We start from the raw sequence: 18937 nt of genomic DNA, 5'->3' as shown, positions 1-18937 counted from the left end.
ATATCGGTGTATCTTAAATAATATATACTTAAATATCACTAGAAACTTAACATATATATGTGAAAAACACGAATGAAATTTATTACTGTGTTCATACTTGAATTAAGATTTGTAGAATTAGTGAAAACAAAATAATAAATATATAAAAAAGATTTGTAGTTGTTTAATATTTATGCAATGCAAAATATGTCTAAAATACTATTTCTTATACAATTAGTATAAAATATAGTAATACCAATATAGGTTACCAATAGTGTTTTTTTAATATACAAATGAAATATTAAAATATTTAAAATATGCAGTTAATTATTCGAAATCTTAAAAATTATTTTGAAGTTAGTTTACTACATGATCGTCAAAGTCATTAGCAATATGCTTTTATTTTCTTTATTTTGATAAAATATATACATTGTTCTATTAGCCAAATGTTTAAAAAAATTAAATTCAAAAATCTCGTTTGTCAAATATCCCGAAAAAATATATTATAGATTTTATATTATATATAAAAATATATATAAAGATAGTGATAAAATTGTTATTAATTTTGGTAGGGCAATTTTTCTATCATTTGAATATTGTAACAATATAAAGTTGTTTATAACATTTTGACAAAAATTATTTTACTTCTCATGGGTAAAACAAAAATAAAAAATTTTAATATATCTTTACGTTTGAAAGCCTTCTGAACATTTTTGCATGCCTTAGAAAAACTGTTGTGTTCGTGAATATTTGTATGTATGTGTATGTATATGCGGATACAATTTTTTCTCGATGATTTTGGGAGCACGGATCAACCGATTTTTAATTTGATATTTTTTCAAAGTCAGTCAAATTCAGTAAGGACCAATTATTATATATTTTTAATGTACCTAGGATTTATTAGATTTCTTCAAATATTTAGTTTAGTGAAACGAATATTTAACATCGTTTCAAAGTTAGACGATTAAATCTAAGTCATTTTCTGATTTTAAATTAACTATAAAATATTACATTGTACGGAACATTCAGTTAAATGTTCCAAATATTTAACATAATTTCAAAGTTAGTCGATTAAATCGCAGTCAAAGTGCACTTAGCGAGAAAGTAAGAGAAACTCTGAAAAACCTCTTCGTCGAGGAATTGAAAGATTGCAAGATTGCAGAAACACAGTCAAAAGCTTATATTCAACTTTGCATAGTATGAACGTTTCGTTGTGATAAAGCTCTCCGAGCGAATTTTAGTTTACGTCGAATTTACATTAGCCAATGTATCAAAAAGTAATATATAGTTTATAAAGCGGCAACATTGCAAACGCGGAGACGGGAAAGCCCGATGGGAAAGAGAAAAAAACCTTGCAAATTCTTCTACCTATAAAATTTAATGCTTGCATTTTCTGTATTCTTATGATTTAAGACATTATTTTATGGCGATAGTTAATGCCGCAGATGGGGAAATTCTTTAGAAATAATATCGCACGGACGGAAAGATTTATGCGCCCTCTCATAGATATTTTATGACTTTGTATGATTTTATGTACTCTATCGTGACACAGATTACATCGTATACATTTTCTTAGGTGAGATATAAATAGCATATAAACAGACCCACACCTACACACACACACACACACATATATATATATATATATATATATATATATATATATATATATATATATATACATATATATATACATATTTATATATATATATATATATATATATATATATATATATCTACTCAAAAGAATCTCTCAACACAGAAATAATTAAAAAAATAAGAATCAGAATAAAACAATGCTCACAGAACACATAAATAACCTTCAGCAAAACATTGATTTCCCAAACCCGAGTATATTTCATTTGAAACCAATATATTTAAAAGAAGATTTTGTGAAGATTGTCAAATATAGTTAAACAATAAAGCAATCAATAAGAGACTTTTCAGCTATTTGCTCTGTAATGATTACAAGATATAACTCAAACAAACCAACGATGATATCAATAAGGAAAATCTTAAAACATTAAAAAACTAGGCGCGTTATTATATTTCACAAAACTCTTTATAACAAATTGGCGTACTAAAACTTTCATAGGTATTAATAACAATTTTGTAGACTTGTGGACTGTAATTTTAAATTACAATTTAGTAATGATAGTTTCAATGAAAATAAATGTATAACAATGGTCAAATTAACTAAGACCTGTTTTTTTATATGAAATGTAGAAATAACTATGATAGAATCTAAAAGTTAGCGCAGAATGCGCTTTATTGAAGAACGCTGTTATATATAATCCCAAATGAATTTTGGAATTATGTTCGAATAGTATTATAATATATCGTAGAGTATAGCGTATTGGCTGTTTTATCAAGAGGCGTACAAATCATGATGAACTTGTGTGCTCAGCACTAAATCAAATAGCATGTTCATATCTATGATAACAATTAAATGCATTCTGTACATGCACAACAGTTAGTTAGCCGTTGAGAATTATTCATTGAATTTGTAATACTGGAATTATTATATTGCGAGTGTTGTTTTGAGATATTGTGCAAGCAAAACAGCATTCCGAAACTTTGGCTCGGAAACAGCGAAACAGGAAAACAGGAAAACTACCCCACGTATGCGTTTGGTATGATCCTCCGCGGCATTAAACTTTTACAGACTTCTGAAAGCAATTCGAATGTTTGCAAGCAGCTCACATTCGACGGCGAAAAAATAAAATTCGGAAAAAATTACACCGCAGGTGTTCCGAGCAGAAAGTTAAAAGTGGACGAAGTAAGATTTGGCCAAGTTATAAAATACGACAAGCGTAGAAGTAATAAACCATTTGAAATCTGTTTGAACTTAGTAAATTGATAATTAAATTTCAATTCAATTCATTTGAAATTATCCGTTCAGAAATTACTACAAAATATTAATTGGTTCAAGGGCATTTTTTGAAAAAAAAAATTCAATATAAATCAGTATACAGGACAATTCTATGAGCTATTTTGCTTATGTCATTCACTCACACACATATACATACGCTTTCATACACAGATATAAAGTAATGTGATGAATATTATATTGATAGTTAGAGAAGTAAAAGTAATTCTACAATTCGGTTCATATAAAGTTGTGGTAGTTCTAAGGGTTTTCAATATTATCTTCGGGCAGCTTCTTCTTCAGTCTTCTTGAAATTCGTGTCTCAAGAAGTTGAGTGACTATAAAGTTTATATGAAAATGTTTGACACTGTTGATTTGTATAATTTTGATTATAACATGAAGATCGTCGTGTAAGGCCTTATTGTTTACGAACCATTTTTGTTTTTTTTTTTGAAGGAGTGTTTTATACTTTTTAGCGAATTGTTTTATATCTTCGACGATTGGCTGCTAATGATTTTAAAAATATATTCTACCAATCAAATGAAATCCCTATATATATATATATATATATATATATATATATAATAATATTTAAACTTTTTGAAAAGCTCCATTTTGCAATAGGTACAGGAAAAGATTCGGGTAGTAACAGAGAAAATTAAATGGATCAATGAAGATTAAAGTCTACGACATAGATTGTGAGATGTAAAAACTTTAGTTTCATAAAATAACATTTATTAAGCTGACAAATAAATACATTTCTTGTGAAGTTTCAATATATAAAACAAACCATATGCATCGAACAATTAGTGTTATTTACAAGACCAAAGAAATTATTTTGATAAAAAGTAATTGTGCTGACTTTAATTAATTGGCCCAATACTAATGCATTAAGTACTAAATAATATAAAAATAAGTGTTAAAGTTAGACAACTCTTGATGAAATTCTTTTTTTTAATGTGAAATTGAGCTTTTTCATAAGCTCAGAAAATAAAAATGCATTCAAAAATGCTCACTGACAGAAATTAAGGTGACAAATGATGTCATTTCTATAATAATTCTTAGGAATAATTGGTTTGTGGTAAGAAGATGAAAATTTAAGGTTTTTTGTTTTTAATATATGAATTATAGATGATAAAAATAAAAATAGTCACAAATAAAATCGGGGTGACCAACCTGGAGAGCATTTCCATAAATATTTACCAATATTAATTTCTCAGTTATGCTAGAAACGCTTTTATTAATATTTTTGGTTAATTTCCCATAATGGAGCTAATTTGCTATACCAATCCTTACCACTTGGTTTCAAGCAAGATGTGCAAAAACATGTCCGGGGGTGCCTAAATTTGGAAAATATATTAATTTCTCAAATTTTCTTAGTGAAAATTATATATATATATATATATATATATATTTACGTTTTTATTTATTTATTTATTCAAAGAATTTTGCAGCCCAATCGTCAAATGAGAAAAGGTTAAAATAGAAAAATTCTTTATTCTATTAAACGTTTCGACACCTAATGTGTATCATCATTCAGTAACATAAATATATATTAGAAGTATTGTTACCAATGCGAGTAATTATTTTATAATAGAGAACTATTTTTGAAAAATCCATAGAAAACTTGTGGTAATTTCTATTATTTTACAGTACTGTAAACATAAATTATTAAATAAATATAACCAATTCCACCATAGCTATATCTAAACTGACTAAAATGAAACTTGTTTCAGAACTACATCAAATCAGAAAACAATAGCGATTCCAGCATAAAATAATTAGATCTACTAAATGATACGTTTCACCACATAATGCAATATTCGCCCAAAGGAAATTTCTGGATAATTTCTCACAATAAAACGGACCGAAACGAAATGAGCATTAAAGTACACTCTCAATCTTCCTCTAGAATTAGTTTTACTTCAACTATTTTTCCACGATATTGCACGCTTCCTTGCCAGGTTCATTTGTCTTTATTTAAAATTCTTTGTGCTCTCCATTACGTCTCTATTGTAGTGTTTCATCAGAAACAATAGCACGTGTTTCAGATGTTTACATTACTTGATGATACTGCCGACACAGTCTTCTATCCACAATGTTATGTCGCTGATTAAGCCAATTCCAAGAGGTATGCCTCGATGGTAATATTGCCACGTAGGTACGCACTCATTTGTATATATATATATATATATATATATATATATATATAGATGTATTTATATATATACATACATATTTACCTGAACAAATACATATACATGTCGATTGATCCAGCTATGAAACCATGCAAAAACATAAACTTCTCCTTCGGGAAGTTAAAAACTGAAGTATTTAAAAGTTGCAAATTAATAGGATCCATAAGTTTCAGTTTCCATGCAGACTCTCATTCGTTTAAAAAAACAAGACAAAGCTCAATCAAATCAAAACATGTTCTACAGTAGAATTTGATCAGGACTAGTAAACTTGGCAGAATCAAAACTTGCACCCAAATTACTCCAAGACCAATAAAATCTTTAAAAAGTGTACGCAGCTTTTACAACAAACTAACAAACAGAGGAATAAAAAAACAATAGCGGATTTAGATGTATTCAAAATATTATATATTATATCGGAGACAAACAAAATCTTCTTTATATTAAATGCCATTTTGTTTTTGTTAATACCAAAATAAGCAGATATGTGTACCTACCATGTACGTATGTATGTGAGTGTTTATGTATGTATATAATTAAATATGTATAAATCACAACCCATGTTATAAAAAATTCAAGGATTCATTTTTGTTATAAAATTGCTATGATCTCATGTATCAGAAAAATTGTCTGATTGAGTGAGATTGAGTACGAACGGATTATGTCCATTGATTTTGAACACAATTGTTAAAATTAATTACATTTATTCTATATGATAACATATGCTTGCGAATATATGTTAAAATAGTGTGAAAATACTTTTATATTCCATTCAAAATCATTTTTAACAAATTTAATTAAAATAGTAATGGCCTAGTATGTTGTCATATGATCTTTTATCAAAATTGTTAGAGGATACAAATTTTTTTAACAAGTGTTACAAATTTTTTGAACAAAAATTGAAGAACTTTGAATTTTTAATAAACATATATTCATACAAGACTATTTGAGCTAATTTAATTTAGGCTTTATTTTGATTAACAGAATTTCAGAAGAAACAGATGATCCAAACAGATTACATATGAAAAACTTTAAAAATTAAAATTGGTACAATTTTTTGTAAAATACTTTTTCTTATCTATAATATGTTGTATAAATACTATATACCTACATTTGTATGTGTGGACATTCTATGAATTTACTACTTTATAGATACTAAAATGTTCAGGTTCATATGACAATAACATTCAAATTCCCAAAACCCAAAACATTGAAATAAATCCGAAGGGTCAAAATTGATTACTAAACAATTACACTAAATTCTGACTGGGATTTAACTAGATTCTATTTATCTTTAACTTGAAACAAACTGTAAAAAAATTGTTTATTAATTATTCGGATAGTGATAGTTCAATACGCATAGAGTGCAAAGAAGTGTTCGAAAAATATTGAAAAGTCCATTGAGAAACAAAATTTCAAGATTCAACAGCAACACTATGCTAACAAAAGAAAACCCTAAAACTTGTTCGAAGAAAACTTCCAAATGTACGCCCAGAGACAAATTTTTGAGATTCAAGTCACGACGCTTATCCTTAATGAAATGATAGATACATTTTCATCAACGTGAAAATCGAGTATATCCTCTCACCAGAGCTATCGATCAATCTGGCTTTTTGTTGAAGCTCGCACGCGAAATGTCGAAGTCTGGTTAGCCGAGCCAAGCTTTAATCCCGAAGCTTGGGAGGGAGCTTTGAACAACGAATGCTCGCACGACATCGGATACATAGGAAGCAATGCGTGTTGCATGAGGGCCTTGTGTCTATTTACTAAAATATAAATAGAACTAAAAAATTATTTTTTCATCATTTTTCATAAGTTATTCAAGAGAAATATTAGAAAACCATTTTTTTTGTTATATTATTACTTCAAATTCTGATTATTTTGACATATATGTAAGAAAAATGGATGCATTTCTGTGAATACTTTAGAAATAAAGAAAATTACAAGAAAAAAATTATAATAGATAATATTCAAATAGTATAATTTTTTTATTGCAACACATTATACATTTAAATTTATCGTTTTATCAATCCATTAAAGACCTAAGATGTATAGGTAATTTATTAATTCGAGTCAGTACTGTTTGACTAACACAATGTAGCATAAGCTTTTTTTATATAGTGAAGGAAATTCGTTCACATATTCCAGACTGAGATGTTTGGCCTGGGAATATCGGGCTAAATAACGCACGGGTATAATATTTTGGTAACAGTATAAGAATCATTATTAATAATACCGTATAATACTTCTACTTTTCTCTAGCCCTTTGTAATAATGAGAGTACCTATGAGTGAGTATATACTTGAACAAAATAGTTCATAGAAGATTGTTTGTTCTAATTGCTGTTTACTGATAAATATTAATAACATAATGAATGTCTAATTATAATAATTAATTAATATATATAGAGTTAAGGCTCTCTATATTTTAGAAAAACGACTTAGATAGTTTGTTCGGTAAAGCGTATAATTCGTAGAGTCAGTAATTTTTGCATACCATTTTTAACCTAGAAACTTCAATTTAGTTACAAATATGAAGTTTATTAATAATAGCATACATATATGCTATTCTCATACATATATGTATAAATTATAAGTAATTTTTAAATGCTGTTTAATAATTTACTATAATAATAAAATAATTATCTATTTTGGATTTTACGTAAAATCTAATGAGATAAAGATAAAAGTCATTCAATATTTCGTACATTCTATTTAAAACGTATAACTACTAAAACAAAATTTCTCAGCTTTATTGAGAAAATAAATTTTTTTTTCATTGATTTTTAAATGATTTTGAGTTATATACAAACTTCACTCATATATGAAATAAAAAAAAAAATTTGCATGTAAAATTATTGTTGAAATAATTTCATAAAAATATATTTTATCATTATAGTAATTGTAAAAATAATATAATGCTTTATATGACAAAGATATACTACTTATTATACTTTATATTTTATGGATCATTATGAAATTTTTATTATTGAAAAATATATTTTCATTAAAATCTAAAAATACATGTTTCTAAAATGTTCTTAAAAATTTGTTCTTTACTACTTTCATGTGGATTAAAATTTTGATATGTTTGTTATTGTAGTCGCCAAAAATTTGATTATACCCCATAACTTTGTCTCCTAACACTCTGCTAGATATCTATTAATCTGAAGTATGTATTTATAAAAAATATGATATATTTGGAGAAAATTTTAGGAAAAAAAGTATAGCCAAAGCTCCGTCTAATCATCAATAATAGCAAGAATGAATAGGAAACACTGCGCGGTATCATTAGTTCGATAGCATTATCTCCTCAATAAAATACGCCTGACATGCAAACACGCATGTTGAAAATTTCATCAATAAAATGCATTTAACAGAACAAACTTTATTATTTTTCGAGCCTTATAGTCAATACCGCAAATATAAAAAAAGATATCAGATTAAAACCTAAGACATTCCTCCACCCTACACCCCTTACTCGACCAAAACAATATGGTAGAGAAATTAATAAAAAAGAAACACAAATTGATATTGAGAACTACTATCTTAAATATTTTATTTTTTATTACATTTACTATTTAAAAATTATCATCCTAAAAATCATTTTTTTATTTTAAAAGGAACGCAATTTACAAGATCTACCCTAGTTATTTTTTGACACGTAGCTAATAATTATAAATTTGAAACAATACATAGTTATGAAATAAATACAGTAAGAATTCATAATAGTTCACTGAATTCCTTAATTCTCTGGGTTAATAAAGCAACAACATTACCAAGAACGAAATGAACACCATGATACATCACAAAAAATAATTACTCAATTAATAATAAATAGCCCAATTCACGAAAAGGTTAGATTAGTTTCACCAGGCAATAAATAATAAATAATAACTTGCCCTTACAGTATACAACATTCTTAATATGGCAATATAAGAGAGGGATGTTTTTTTCCTAGAGTACGTCATAGAAAAAATGATATCTGTCAAATCAAAATAACCCCATGACTGGCGGTAAGAAATAATTCTTACATTACGTGATATTCTATTTCAGTTTTGACAGACGAATAAAAGAAAAATGATTTTGGTTTGATAACTGCGTCTCAGAAGGTTAAATCGGTGAGTTGTCGATGGAAAGGCAGTTGTCGAGTTAAAAAGACAGCTGGCCAATAATTGGATACGGGGTTTAAAAAAATTTTGAAGTGGTCTTATGATTAAAAATTTTGATACTTGCAATTAAAAACGCAACAGAAATCATGAACTCTTGCTTTTGAAGCGTATTAGTTCACCAATTAAATATTCATGTTTGCCATTCAACAACTGTTTTGTATTTATAATATTTACTTTGAAGGAAATAATACTAATAAATTAGAAATATCATCAAAATTGAAAAATAGTTGAAGATAAAGGTTGAATTATTTGAGCATGTGAACAAGATAAATTTAACAACTCTCAACTATTAAAATACTAGATTAACAAAATCAACCAAATAGCTACATCTAACCTTATTGATTTAGGACAAAAGCTTGCTAGTGAAAAACTCTCAAATACATTTTTTGCAAACTACCAAATTCCAAAACCAATATATTATTTTTAAAAAAGTCACGAATATTCATCAATCTATTTTGAATGATATCTAGCAAATTAATAGGGTCCTGGAGTCAACAAACATATTTTAATTCTCAATCCTAGTCATATAACGGAGTAATATGTGTAAAATATAGACCTTGGGTCTTTATTATGTAAATGCTTAAGTTTAATTTGAATTATGCAATTTGTATTTTTAAACATCTAAATAAATAATAATTGTAATAAGCTTAAACAAAAATCATTAACTAATGATGTGTGGCATCGTGCCTTAAAACAAACTGCTGGAACTTACCGTACCATAATGAAATATTCAAAGAATAAAATTTAGTAAAAAAATATATTACGGAACAAGGTATTCCAAAATGTTCAGAAACCTCCAATTTCGATTTTTGGACGATTACAATAACTTACCCTACCTAAAGTATGTTAAAAATTAGGAAGCTTAAAAAATTATTATTTTTACAAACGTGTTTCTAGGTCTAATAAGGTTTGTTTTCAATACTTATTTTTAAGTCAATTGTACTTTACATCTTGTAATGTAGAAGCACATGTCGTTTTTGTTTAAAAAAAAACAGTTTCTTGTAAAAACTTCACTATATAATGAATATATTAATGATGAAACTTTCAGAGAAAATAGTATATGTTCATAAATGTTTTATATTCTTATTTATGCAACCTTAAAAATAATATAATTATATATTTTTATGCTGTTCTTCACACTTACACAATCTTTTAAAATTTCTACCTAAATTAATTTTGTAGTACTCTTTATTTCTGGTGCTGCACTAAATTTATCAGTTTTCCTCACAAGGAGAACCTCAGGTTTACTCTTATGGAACTTGATGAAACTTTGCTAACTAGAGTTTATAGTCTAACCAAAAATCTTGAAATATTATAGGCCTACGAGAAATAGTTTAATTATAAAAATTAATTAAATTTGCAAAAATAGACCGCGTATAATGCTTACGCGTATAGTCAGTTTATTTGATCAGATTCACGCATCTCAACTTGTTAATTAATTTTTTTGATAATAATATAAAAAAAAATTATTATGTAAAGTAATTAGGTAATTATTATGTTTATGATTACCAACTTTTATGAAAACGTGTATTGAAAATATTGTAAAATTGTAATACGGTTTACAATTCAAAGTTTTGAAATTTTATACAACGTGAAACTATAAAACTAATAATATTATAATTAAAACTTATTATATATCGAATAGTGTGCGACTATAATAATGCCTCTAACGCTTAAAGTAAATGTGTTTCGATAATCGAATATCACCGCCGTCGTGACAGCTTTATTTGACAGCAAACGGCAAGTTGTCGCCGGCTTTCGCAGTTTAATAGTTACCTTCTGCGTCAAACCATTATGGCGAAAATTATATTTTTAGTAGATTTAATAATATACGTCAAGGTATTCAAATTATCGAATGTATTAGGAGTCACATACTTTATATATTTATAATTATTTATAAATTAATACAATAACTACAAATAAAAGCAAACCAAATTCACTAGCAAACTCTTTAATAACGACAAACTATCATCGCAGATAGAAAAAAAAATCGCCACTGGATTAAAGTCATCAATTTTCCTGATGAAGATTGAAATAACTCAGTTATTATTTATAAGAAATTATTTATAAAGTAGTTAGGTATGCATTATTGTCATTAAAATATTGTTAATATTATTTATAACGAATGGAAAAACATCTATTGGGTTGTTTTTCCAACATGTCACTGTAGTATACAATGTCCCTATTGCGGCTGACAATTGTAAATTCCACAAACTTTGTGAATACAATAGTAAATAATAAAAAAAATTAACAATAACAATTGACTAATGAAGAAATAACAAAAGCATTACGAAAAGTGTGATCGGACAACTTGAATGATTGTTGAAAAAAAAAACAAGTTTATGTATATAAATAAGAGCTTTAAGGTTTAAGTTTAGTAGCAATAAGACTGGAGAGAGATACTGTTTTCATACATACTTGATTGATTGCAATTTTGATCAATTTTAAATTTTTTTCAACATTCTCCAGATCATTTAATCACATAATACATCATGAACTACTAAACAGTAATCTAATCGTAAAAACTGTCTAGGTCAATTGATGGAGTTTTTCACAGTGATGATAGTTTAACCAAAGAAAATTATAAAATAATAATAAACTTTCCTATACTTGGTAATTGTATTAACATCCTTAAATAATTTTTTGTTAATTTCTCAGTTATTGGTCTCAATATTTTATGGACTTACAAGTTTGCTATATATCGTTCTGACAAGCTTGAGTACCTCTTTTCCAATGATATAATGGAAGATTTAACAAATAATGTTATTATTATAATAATGACATAATGAACTAAATACAAAAATTTACTATCCGTATAAATTGCATAATATTTCTTTAATAAATAGCGTTGGTGGGCTTAGATTAAACTAAACTATTTGGAAATGATAATGCTAAATTGATATCATAAATTAAGTATAATTATCAATGATAAAAATTAACTCATTCCTAATAGTATAATTGAAAATGGTTTGATTGTAAATCTGTTACATTCTAATAATAGCTGTAACAAAATTGATGGTCATTAACATGTGATAGAGAAGATTCCAAAATAAGTTGAAGTAATAAGAAATAAGTAGTGAAATAAATGATTTTTATGAGTAGAGTGACTAGCAATGCACATGTCTGCAAAACAACTGTAGTTTCTCTTTCCCTACTAAAATATATGTTAAAGCATACAATATTTAATTCATTATATTTCGTTGTTTTATATCTCTACTTTAATATCAAATGATCAAATTCAATTATTATTCCAAAAGCAAGTAAAATAAGAATCTTTTAGAAATATTATAATTTTAGCACATTACTAGAAATAAAACCCATAATATTATTTAAGAAACAGTTCCACCCATATTATTAGAGTTCAGAAATTATTTTAACTAGTGCTCGTTAATAAATATTTCATACACAAGATAATTATAAAGTTTTCATAATTTTTCAATTAATGTTGCAATAAGCATGTAACTTCTACATCAGTTTAATATGTAACAGCGGTGTGTATGTAATAATAATTATCATTGTAATTTAACGGATCCGTGCATTTTTCAATTTTAGTAGAGAAATAAAAGCACGCATATTCGCTAGAATCCGGCCATTTTCCTATTTTTATTTGTTTGCTGAATGACAAAAACAAATAACTAGGTAATCGCACAGTTTTATCTGTTTACATTTTGGATTTAGCGCCATGCTGAAAATAAACATTCGGTAACAAGCTCCCAGAGAGCACATAGGCGTTGCGTTTATTGCAAACGATTTGAAACCCCACTCGTAATTGTTATAGGCCGATGTAATTCTATACAAATAAACTCCATTAAATTCGCAAAACCGACGAAATTAATTTTTCAATTAACACGGATTCAGGTGTTCGAGTAGCTATATTTTTCTGATATATAATATTAACAGAAATTGCTTGAACATTGATATATTTTTTCACAGACAAACAAATTTCACTATCCTGATAAATAGAGACTGATAATAGTTTGTAATAGTTCTACTATATTTTAATATTCAAGTAAAGCAACTAAGTTTTTTTAAATATTTTTACATTTCATTTCTTTGGATAAGATATAAATGCTCATGTTTGTGTCACATACATCTATTGAGAAAATTAATGTGTATTAATTAACATGAGTTCAGGTGTTGGGGTAATTCTAGTTTGCATAGGAGGGCTGGTGGCTGAAAAATGGTCACCATTTATGTTTATTTATATAGGAAAATTCTGATATTATTCTCTACTAAAAGGAAATGATCATATTTTTTAATAATGATATTTAAAATTTAGTTTCTTTTCAAAGCGTCTTACTAATTTCAATTTAATAATTATAATCTATATATATATATATAGAGGGTGTCCCAGAACTTATATTTATTCAAACCAAAACGGTGAAACTATTGACCTCAACTTTTCTGAAAAAAAATTAGAAAAATATATATCACGTAGTTTGAAAATTGTGAGCTTTTAAGTGCAACCTAGAGCTTTGGCAAACTTATTAACCTTTTTAACTTTCCAAAGGAGAAGTTTAAGTTTTCATAAAAAAATTCGATTTGGTAATTTTGTTTCCTCGACGTTTCAAGCCATTCTGATTTCAATGAGATCAAATTTGGAAAAAGTATTATATGTGTGTGTGTGTGTTAATAGATTTTTTACTGCAAATCGACGTTTGCTCAAAAATGTCTGAAAAGTTTTCAAAAAAGTAAAAGCGATTTGATGTTTATCAATATCTATCCCTAGGACTAGGACTATCGCTTTTTAGTTTTGTGCGACGTTCTGCCACGCCGTTTCTTTATAATTTGGAAAAAGTGTTAAAGTTTTCGTCCACATTTAAGCTCATACTACCGAATCGATTTTAAAAAATTAAAAACTGTTCGAAAGATATTAGTTGAGAGTAGTACTGATTAGTTTTAGGTGAAAATCTACCGAGCCCTTTTCTTGTAATTAACTGCTAAAAAAAAAATTAAGCCGATTTTTATGGAACTTTTTTGGCGAAATAAATCAAATTGTTATTTAACTTACTGAAATATTACGGCCTTACAAGTAGTTTAATTTTTAAAATTCTTCAAAGTTTGAGAAAATGAGTAGTTTTTGACGTTTGGTAAAATTAAAATTAGACTATTTACTTGGTTTAACGATAGAGTACTTGGTCTTAATGAAGCTACTAAAACATTAAAGTCCTGCGGAAACTGGTTCAATTATAAAAATTGTTGATTTTTGAAACTTTGCTTTTAGAAAATACTCCAATTATGTGTAATAAATCCACGGAATACTCTTATTTGCTCATAAATTAATTTATTTTTTATTGATTGAGTCGATTATTTACACATATCGGAAAGTTCATGGAACTTGCATCAAGGCGTAATACCAATACCAGTTTGGTTATTGTGCTTAACTTTGTTAATTTAAGTTTTGAAATAGTAACCGTAAATAACTTTTCTAGAACCACAGTGAAAAATATACCACAATTACCTGCAGTTTTCAAGAAGTAAGAATTTTTGTTGTTATATCAAATATACCAGGGCATGTGAGTTCTAAATGAATTAATGTGTTTTATTACACATACATTTATATATATATATATATATATATATATATATATATCTATTATATTGATTCATTTCGAACTCACATGCCCTGATGTATTCGACATCATACAGTCTACATCACCTAACATGTAAAACAATAAAGAATTTTACATATCAAATACATTTTACATGCATAAAACAAAAACAGGCCATTGCAAATCGCATTTTCATACAAAATCCTCTTTTTCCAAATATATACACATTAAACTCTTCCTGGCGTGGAGTTCCCATACGTTTTTTCAAATATACATATTATTTATTTGAATATATATGTATTATATTCATATGCGCACTTTTGAAATACCCGTTTCAATCGTATACCGAGCTTTTTTTTTGCTGTGCAGTCGTAAATTGAATTAGAAGCAAATCAGAATAAATAGCAGGAAATAGAAACAAATATAGGAATACTGTGTGTTTGAATATGACGCCGGGGGTTGTGAACTTTTTAAAATATTCTCATATGTTCTTAAGAAAGTTCAGTTTTTAAAAGACTTTTTAAAAAAATTATCGACTTTTTTGTTTGTATTAAAAAATAAATCAGCATAAAAAAATCTCCAACACTATCGAGTTGGAGTTTAACTCAGCTTTTTATTTAATTGTAGTATTCAGAAGTGATAAAGCTCCTTGTTTTTATAGCTTAATTTCTATGGCAGTACTACCCATTATTATTTATTATTATTAAAAAGAAGACGAAAATATAAGTAAATTTATCTCAACTATTATGCTGATGATAATGTACTTATCATGAAATCATGTACGTACAATGCATTATTATTCACATCAATGTAATATACATAGATGCATAAACTAAATATTTTCAAAATTTCAATTTTCTATTTTAAGTTGTACTCGGTAATAGATTTTATGGAAGAACGTTTTTATTACTCAATTATTAATATATCAACAACATAATGAGTTAAATCTTTATTTAATTGTCTAAATGCAAAAAGCACTTGAAATATTTTGATTTTTTTTCTTGTTCAAATGTGTGTAAACCATAAGAAAATTATAATATACTTCACGCTCATTTCAGTTTTTCATACGCAATTAATTTTTTTATAACTCTATAATCACGTATATTCAGTTTGAATAATTAGAAGGGGATAGATTATACAATTTCTTCAAAATTTTCGAGATCTTTTCACAAATATATTATATTTAATTGTAATAATTAGACGTGATATGTTTTCCTTATTTTTATAATTAAATTTCTACAATTTTTGAAGTTTATATTATAAGTATATAGTTATATATATATATATATATATATATATATATATATATATATGAGTGAGTTCTTGAGGGCGATACATCAAACAAAGAAAAGCCAAAGATTTATAAAATAATCTTTATTTCCAAACGTTTCGACATTCAATTTAATGTCATCATCAGTGGATATTACGTTGGTTAGTTACATATAGAGAAGTGTACACAGCACTAGAGACTGGCACTAACATTTATACAACTAACTTGTCAGCACTATGCATTTTTTATATAATTTTTTTGTATGATGTAAACAGAAAAATGATAGTTTTATTGAACAAAAATGTAAGTAGAATTATGTAATTTCTGCCACGACTTCTGTACTTTGCTAGTACCGAGGCATGTATATCCATGTATATACATGCCTCGGTACTAGCAAAGTACAGATGTCGTGGCAGAAATTACATAATTCTACTTACATTTTTGTTCAATAAAACTATCATTTTTCTGTTTACATCATACAAAAAGATTATTTTATAAATCTTTGGCTTTTCTTTGTTTGATGTATCGCCCTCAAGAACTCACTCATATATTTCAACATCAAAATTAACTACTAAATCATATATATATATTATATAAATTTTATGAATAAATTACAATAGGTATAGCTTTTTCTCTGTTGATTCCTTAAAAACTTTTAATCATCAAAAAGGTACATCATTTGATTATTTTCATTATAAAATAAATATATATGAATTTGAAAGGTAACTAGTTCTGTATGGCATCGGTTCTTAAGGTAATTTGCTGGAACTTCCCGTGTCCTAATGAAATATTCGAGATATATTAAATATTTTCGAATAGAATATTATAAATACAGTAACTTATTTATGCTTACAGAAAAGAAAATAAATCGAATGTAAAATGATGTAAAATTCTCAGGCATGTCAAAATGTTCAGAAACCTTCAAAACGTGAAAGAATGCAAAAATTTTCATTTTCAATTTTTGGCCCGTACTATAACTTACCCTACGGGAAGTAAAAAAGTATTAAATTTGAGAGTTATGACTGAACTAGTATTCAACTAGTAATATCATCCAAAATTTAATCCTTACTCCAAAATAAAAAAAATAATTTGCAATCACAAATTTGCATTAGATCCTGAACATTAAAAAATTCGGCGCAGGTGAAAATTTTCTCCAGGAAAGCTTAAAAAAATCGCAATGAGTAAACAATAGACTTAATCAACAAATAATGGTTCTAGCAAATTTTGACACTTAGCATCATTCTAAATTTTAGTGAACTTTTCAAATTAAGCAACTCTTTGTAGGGCAATAATATTCTAGAATGTTCGTTAGGATCACGAACACTATTTTCTAATAGGAAACATAAAGTTAGTCAATTGGCTTTTCTGGTAATAACACGATCTTCTCCTTCGGGAAGTTAATAAGTTTCTGCCCCGTAATAATTCTTGCTTCAGAATCTATTTTACTCTTATACCAACCCTTATTTTTGGCAGCATTTGTCTACCAATATGCGTTTGAACACTGTATACATATGCGTAAAATGGAAAACATCACATCTAGGGTTTATTTGCATTTTTTTGACAGCTCTATAATATACTGGAGCTGTTCGTTCGTCGATTTATCTAAAATAAACATCGGCTATGTTGAATGCGCAGTCTTCTACAGAACTTTATTTGAATACTGACGAGAAATGTGCCGTGCAGGTGTAAACAAAAGAAAATAACATGTTACAAGTTGAATTTATAAAGCATGTGGACATAAATATTCAATATGACAATCGCTTTTCATTAATGTCCAATATTTCATCAATGATGATTATCCGCTATGTTTACATTATTATCTATCCTGCTATAAGGCGATTCTTTAATCGATTTTAGCACCAATCAATTAACATACTTATTTCTAATTAATAATTGAACTAATAAAGCATTTCGAATTGGAAATATTACTTCTGTTATTACGATGTAGAAGCACTGAATCGTTCCTTATGCAATAACTATCTTGAAATTGTGGTAGAATATATCTCTATTTTCAATAGTTCATCTATAAATATAAAAAGATGAAATAATAATCTGAAATTCAGAAGCTGTTTGGAAAATACTTACTTACAAGTTTTATAATCCTACAACAAAAAAATTGAATAATTGACTTAGACAAATAATATTGATGTTGAAGGAGTTGAAGGGCGAGGTATGCAAAATTTTATATTTTTATATCAATTTAATTGAAAAACAATTAAATGAATGTTAGTAAGTACGTAAAGATAGGTCTTTGGTTGAAGGTTAAGAGGCCTCTAATAAACCTATATCATTTTATAACCATTGGCAATAAATTTAGAATTATTAAAACTAAATTTCTTCAATTCTCCACATATTTGAATAATTATTTGGAACAAATTTCAAAATTGAATTGCGATTCGCCGATAACCGTAAAACTATATGGGTCAGAAAACTTATGATCAAGGGCTTCAATAAAATCATATAATTTATGGAATTTCTTCTATAAAATATTTGCTTAATTAATATTGTGAATAACGTAGTCGTAGTTAATTTCCGGATATAAAATAAAATGTTTTTTAAATATTTGATAATATAGTAAAAAAATATTTCCAGGAGGTTCCTATTTTTAATTGAAATGTAAAAGAAGCTTATAATAAATCTATATCATTTGATAATCATTTGCAATAAATTTAAAATATTTAAGCAAAATTTGTTCTATTTTCCACATATTGATAATTTTTTTGAAACAATTTTCAAAACCGAATTACGATTCTCCGAAATCCAAAACGTATATGACAGAAAAGACCCATGACTTAATTAAAATTACATAATTTATGAAAATGCTTCTATAAAATATTGATTTAATTGACATTGTAAATTAGAAATTTGTACTTATTTTCAGGATAGAAAATTAAATGTTTA

The 18937-nt window shown here is 26.8% G+C and overlaps 1 protein-coding gene across 2 annotated transcripts in view; it reads right to left on the bottom strand.

Annotated features, from left to right (window-relative positions):
• Positions 1–18937, bottom strand: part of LOC113372261 (carbonic anhydrase-related protein 10-like) — a 448128-nt gene that overhangs the window by 260339 nt on the left and 168852 nt on the right. The window lies entirely within an intron of this gene.

The sequence above is a fragment of the Ctenocephalides felis genome, unplaced genomic scaffold, assembly GCF_003426905.1.
Source record: "Ctenocephalides felis isolate EL2017-DRISC unplaced genomic scaffold, ASM342690v1 CF-g0.4_SCAFFOLD_01604, whole genome shotgun sequence".
NCBI lineage: Eukaryota > Metazoa > Arthropoda > Insecta > Siphonaptera > Pulicidae > Ctenocephalides > Ctenocephalides felis.
The sequence above is the reverse complement of the archived record's forward strand: the minus strand, read 5'-3'. Positions and strand labels throughout refer to the sequence as shown.